Source organism: Engraulis encrasicolus, chromosome 1 (genome assembly GCF_034702125.1).
Source record: "Engraulis encrasicolus isolate BLACKSEA-1 chromosome 1, IST_EnEncr_1.0, whole genome shotgun sequence".
Taxonomy (NCBI): Eukaryota; Metazoa; Chordata; class Actinopteri; order Clupeiformes; family Engraulidae; genus Engraulis; species Engraulis encrasicolus.
The window spans coordinates 25,044,584-25,051,037 of record NC_085857.1 but is presented as its reverse complement, the minus strand read 5'-3'; positions in this window follow the sequence as shown (position 1 = coordinate 25,051,037).

Below are 6,454 nucleotides of genomic sequence, written 5' to 3'. Positions count from 1 at the left end.
AAAATGTTCAAAGAGCCATATTGGCCCAAAAAAACAAAAAACATAGGCCTACTTGTCTGGAGCCGCAAAAATCTAAAAGTCTTATAAGGCAACATAGACTGTCAAGGCATGAGCTATATGCCTAATATTAAAATTACTTAAGGGGACACTGTGCAGGAAATGGTCAAAAAAGGTACTGCAATTATGCTGATCATTGAAACTGGGCTGCCTATTGCCAAATTTGATCTTTTCATGAAAGTTTACTAAATAATAAACTATTATTTTCGAGTATGGCCCAAGTACAGTCATTTTTGCAGCTAAAAATGGCTATTTCTGGAAATTCAAAATAGCAGACCATGGAGAAGATCCCCCTTTTCATGTAAGAAAAATGCCATTTTTTCAGTCATAATGAATACTTAGAATTTGATGGTGGTGGTAAGTATTCATGAAAAAGGTAACATTAGTGAATGGGTAGCATGAATTCTGGAAATAAACAACTAAAAATCTCACACAGTGTCCCTTTAACCCTCCTGTTATCCTCAGATTTAGGTTACATCCGTGATCCATGGGGTCATTTTGACCCCAGCCACTTAAATGTCTACAAAATCTGTATAAGTAAAAACTTTTGCACCGGTTTATGCCTCAGATATTCACTGTTGCTCTGTTGGGGACATAAAAAAGCCCTTTGGATAAATCCTAGCACCCCCACACACAGCCCACACGCCAAAAACCTTAATCCATGACTAGGTGATAATCTGCAACAACTGCCCAAAAGTTGCCTAGAATTAGTTTTGGCCCTTGTCCACATCATACATATTGTTAGTTCTGTCAGATCCACTCTAGTCAAAAATGAGACGAGAAGCAGAGATACATTTCAGAAGCTTTATTTCTGATTGCATATTTGTGTTTGGCGGTATGGCTCTGTTCGGAGGAAGCTCCCCGGCTTCTCCATGAGCTCCATGGAAGCCAAGACAGGGAACAGCAGCATCCTCAGGTGGAGTGCCTTCCATTTAGCTGGAAAGGCAACATACCCCCTAGAACAGAGCAAGCAACAATGACAACAGTATGACATTGTTTGGCAATGATAAGTCTGGTGGAGCAGGGGAGGTGGTGGGTGCAAAACAAGCAGCAAAAGCAATGACAGGAAAACAAATTCGGTAGTTTAAATAAAGCGCACCAAAAGCCAGCATCCAATTGCGAGCAGCAGCTGATTAACTAAAGCGCAGCTGATTAGAGGACTGCTGTAGGGGTTAGGTCGGCGTCAGCCAATAGGCAAAAGGGAGCTTTGACTACGTGGACTAACGCTAACGCTCGATTTATTAGAGCCCTAAATAAAGCAAAATGTTCTGTTCTAATTAACTTATGTTCATGTATTTGACATAATCAAGACAGATTGGAACATGTATTAGCAAAATATGGATGTTCCATTTATGTTTAATACACTTAAAATAATTTGGGGTCAAATTGACCCCAATGAATAGGCCTACTGATGTAACCAAAGTGTGTACAGCACTTAGGGAAAACATTTGTGTGGAAATTTTACTTTTTTCACATTGACCCCATATATTTAGGAATCAAAGTCAATCAAGTCATCAAAGATGAACCCAAAGAATTATGTAGGAATACTTCATATATTTTTCAGACTTTAAACAGTGAATGGGGTCAAATAGACCCCAAGGGTAACAGGAGGGCTAAGAAGGCTACAAATACAAAAGCAACATTCATGAAAATGTTTATTTTCCCTGCAGCAGTGCATCATCCTGGAGAGAATTATGCACCATGTGACTACTGATGATACGATATCGTCGGCTTGCTACCAAAACCGCCTAAGTCCGATTTTAGGGTTTTTGGAAAACAGGCAAAAACTAATCGCCAAAGGGGGCGCCAAACATCAGTGGCGGTTCAAGGAAATCTGAGACCCTGGGCAAAGAGCAATTGTTAGTCCCCCCTAATAATTTTGGTCAAAGGAGATTTTTGCAGAACTTTACTCCCCTACCACATCTGCATCATCCTGTCATCATGTCTGTGTCATTGGTCCACTACAAACAGTACCTGTCTAAGATGTTAATTTATTTTCTTTATTTATTTTGAGTGAAGCTGCAAGTCAAACATGAAATGGCTCCTAAGGAAAACAAAACACTTTAAAATAAATTATTTGATGCAGCACAACAAGAACAATGCACTGCATATTATTTTGATAGTTATACTATTCTTTTTTATTTTTATTCCAAACTTTAATCCTGAATGACAAAAGACCAACAAAGGTCGGCGTCTGCACCTGCACTTAACACCTGTGTATTGCTTGGTGCGTGCATTCCCAAAAAGTAGTAATTACTCAAAATAATGGAATAAAAACTTTAATCCTGGAAATGGTGAATAATTGAAACATGAAAATATTTGTAGACCTTGTAACAATCTAGTATGCTGGTAAATCTCATGTCTTCCAACAGATTTTCACAGATTTATTTTACTTTCAAACACTTTCAGTCATATTAGCTTTCAATGAAATCATTATTTACATTCTCATCAGATTGCAGTACCACACAGAGGAAGCCATGCAGTGGCCTCCAATCTCCATGTTGAGGTCCCATCAGTCATGGAGGAGGATGAAGGGGTAGGGCACTTCTGTTGGTCCCTGTACCTCCTCACGAACTGTCTCCTCCTTGTGTATCATCTTTGATTCACTTCTGCTATTTTCCATGCTCATAGAACTGCCCCACCCTCCCAACCTTACCCATGACCGAGGTAACCTGGTCATAGAACTGTGCCCCGCCCACTTCAACACCATGACCGTGGCATTCAGAATATGGTATAGAACCACTACTGGATCCTTTACACAATGGAGTTAGTTATCTTACTGTGTATGCAATAATGTATTGCACTAGTGATATCAACCCAACGCTTTTCAAGATCTACATTATATAATATTAGATAAATGTATGAAATAACAGATTGTCATAGGAGAATGGAGTCTATGGCAGTCTTTTGTACACCTGTGATAATATCAAATAAAGCACATGATTATTAATTGCTCAATTCTATTTAAGGCTACAATCATAAATTAATGTAAGGCTACAACCATTGTGTGTTAACCAGATTATCTCAGACAGATGTCTAAGGATGAAGTTTTGAAACATGGCCATTGTCTTTGAAGAGAGAGAGAGAGAGAGAGAGAGAGCGAGAGAGAGAGAGCGAGAGAGAGAGAGCGAGAGAGAGAGAGAGAGAGAGAGAGAGAGAGAGAGAGAGACACTCTTAACAGATGTAAATAAACTGTTTCTTGCATCAAAAATGGCTAAGTCAAGTTACCCAAGTCATTCACATTGGCAGAATAATTGTGCACAGGGCCCCAGGATGAATAGATAGGGCCCCCATACCACCTGCCAAGATCATAATAGGGCCCCTACCCCTGCCACCTGCAGGAGGGCCCTAGGCCTACAGGCAAATGCCCTCCTTGTCCTCCCTATAGCTACGTCCCTGGTCATTCATTTTCTCATAGGCAGTGTATGACTTTATACATACAGATTTTTGACTCTGGTTACCGTTGTGATTGATCAATGACCCTGGCAGAAAGGCAGGGTGATGCAGTTGTGGTAGGGGAGTAAGTTTGTGCAAAAATCTCATTTCGACCAAATTCGGACTTAGGCGGTTTTGGTAGCAAGCCGACGATATGCTGCTTCAAGTTTAGCCCATTACTACCATTACAATAACAATGAGTTATGTTTTGTTGCACTGATTAAATGATATATGCTACAAGAAAAAAAAACATATTTTTGAGGTCTTCAGGTTATTGACCAATGACCTTGGCGGAGAGGCAGGGTGATGCAGTTGTGGTAGGGGAGTCATTTTATGCAAAAATCTCATTTTGACCAAAATCAGACGGTTTTGCTAGCCAGCCGACGATATATAGAATGCTGTGGGGTAAGGTCTTCTTCAAGTGACAATAGCAGATGAGACTTTGCTTTGTAAATAATGTGATGCTTAGTCAGATCAACAAATTCCATAGGAGCACACTGTATAATGTGTAGGCCTTTGATGCGTATAATGTGGCACTGGTCGGCCATTTTAGAGTAAGTGCCTTAGTTAATCACATTGTTTTATGTCCTGCTGTGATATTAACAAACAAAATGGCAGATTCTGTAGCCCCTGTTAATTTTTAACATCCAGCCCAAAGGTATTTTACAATCACTTGATGGGCCCTGGTCTGAGCTAGTGTGATAACATTTTTCCAAAGCTGCTTTCCGGGAACGTCGTCATTCCATTCGCACTGCCCACCTGAGAAACAGTTGGGTAAAGTTTAGGCTAAAATGTTGAGTCTGACTCGAATGTTTCACCAGTTTTTTTTTGTAAATGTTAGGAATTGAAGCAACTGTAGCAGCTAAACATGTGATGAAAGGATGCAAACAGTAGAGATGGGTACAGCTGCTTTCCTCTGGACTCTAATTTTACTGGGGCCCTGGATCATACACAGCAGTCGGAGCCAGGACCTTCCAGCAGGTGAGTGCATTATCAATCAAGAACAAGTCCGACAGGCGGACAACAGATGCGTCCGTCTATGCCCGTTCTGAACCTTTTTTGCCCAAACGCCCCCTTGGCCTCCTCATAACCTGTCAAGGCAATTTATCAATAAGCCTACCATGTACTGTATAAGCCTGGATTTGAAAGTACCATAGGATTTCAACAGTGTTGGGCAATTTACTGAAAAACTGTAATGCATTGCTGATTACATGTTACTGTCTTTTCAAAATAATCCCTTACACTACATTTAGCAATGTGGGGACCTAAGGCGAATTTAGCTTAGGGGGGCCATCGGTCCATCCCATATCACATTTTTTTTAACATAAAATCTCTATTTTTGTTAGGCTATTTTTTTTTTTTTAAATCACTTTTTTTTTTTTTTTTTTTTTTAATTACAAACATAAAAAACAGGCAAACATTACAACCCTTTCTGGACAGATTTCAATGAATAGGCTATTTGCAATTTTGCATAGGCCTACATTAAATAAACTAAAATGTGAAATTCTCTTTTCACTTTAATATGAGAGCAGTGATGTCCCCCCCCTCACTGAAGTGTTATTTCATGTGTGAGCATGATGCTGTCACCTATTTGAAGTGACGTTGATGTTGGATTTCATGGAATACTTTTAAATGCCGCTTTGGGAAGAAAACAGAGTAGGCGACAGGTGAACTGTATTTCTGTCAAAACAGTGGTTTGCAGGCGTTTGCGTTTTCACGTGGATATTGTCTTCGTGGACCGTAACAGACAAACCGTAAGTTCCATAAACTAATCAATGAGACATTGGCTACGTGTACATGATGTTTTTAAGTCCGATTTAATAAATGCGATTTAAATAGATCGGATTAAGAGTTATTTTGCGATGTGTATACATGGCACTTTCACTTAAATGCGATTAAACGTCTGGGGAAAATAAAGCATTGCGATTGGACTGAGGACGCACGTGCTGAGCGAGCCAAATAAGGCACGGGGGCGTGGTTCAATGCCACCGAGATGCAGGTCATCTTCCCCACGAAAATCGTTGCCTCAGGCGGACTGAAATCACAACATTTTCCCCTTTCTCCCTGGATCATTTACAATGCTACATTAGCTACCCTGTTAGCATAGAAAAACGAGTGGTCAAATGGTAATGTGGAGTAACTTTGTTGTGCTTCATTACTTCGTGGGGCACTTTTACATCAATATATGGAAGCCACAACATTTATAGTCGCTTAGGGACTTTAAATTAAGCAAAACTTTCATGTGAAAATCAACAGGAAGTGCCGCCATGTTTTTCTCACTGGCAAAGAGCACGGTTGGTTTGCACGCATGAGCTCCAGGCCAAAACTGAGCGACTGCCACCTTGTGGACACAAGAGGGAATCACAGGAGGGAATCACAATTCAGAAACGCATCACGGGAGGGAAACACATCACGGGAGGGCGGGCGGACGGACGGACGGACGGACGGACGGACGGACACCAAAGCCTCTTATAGAGATGCGTGGGACGCATCTAAAAAGTGTATTGCCTGCCAAATGATTCTGCTCATGGAGTTTGAACTGAGTAACCTTTGGAGTGTTGTTGATTTCATCAGACATATTTTGCTTGATACAGTATGATTTTATATGGATTACTTGCTATATTTTTATGTTGTACAGCTTTTTGGGGTTAGCTGTGTTGTATGTAAATAATATGCAAATTACTAACAAAAAGGACTTGACCTACAGTACATGAAGCCTATTTGGAAGTGTTTACATCTAGGCGGTTATAGGTGGTTGTAGATTAGAGGGTTTTCTTTATGGTACTCTGGGCTTAGAACCAGTACGTTTTGGACCGGGTTTTGTGTTAGCATGCCCCTGGTTTCTTTCTTTATTCACTTAGGCCTATTTCTTACGTATGACCTTTTGGACTTCATTGTTAATAAAACAGTGAAAAACATGACAGGAGGAGTGTTGGACTCTAATCTCGGTCCCCATGGGTAT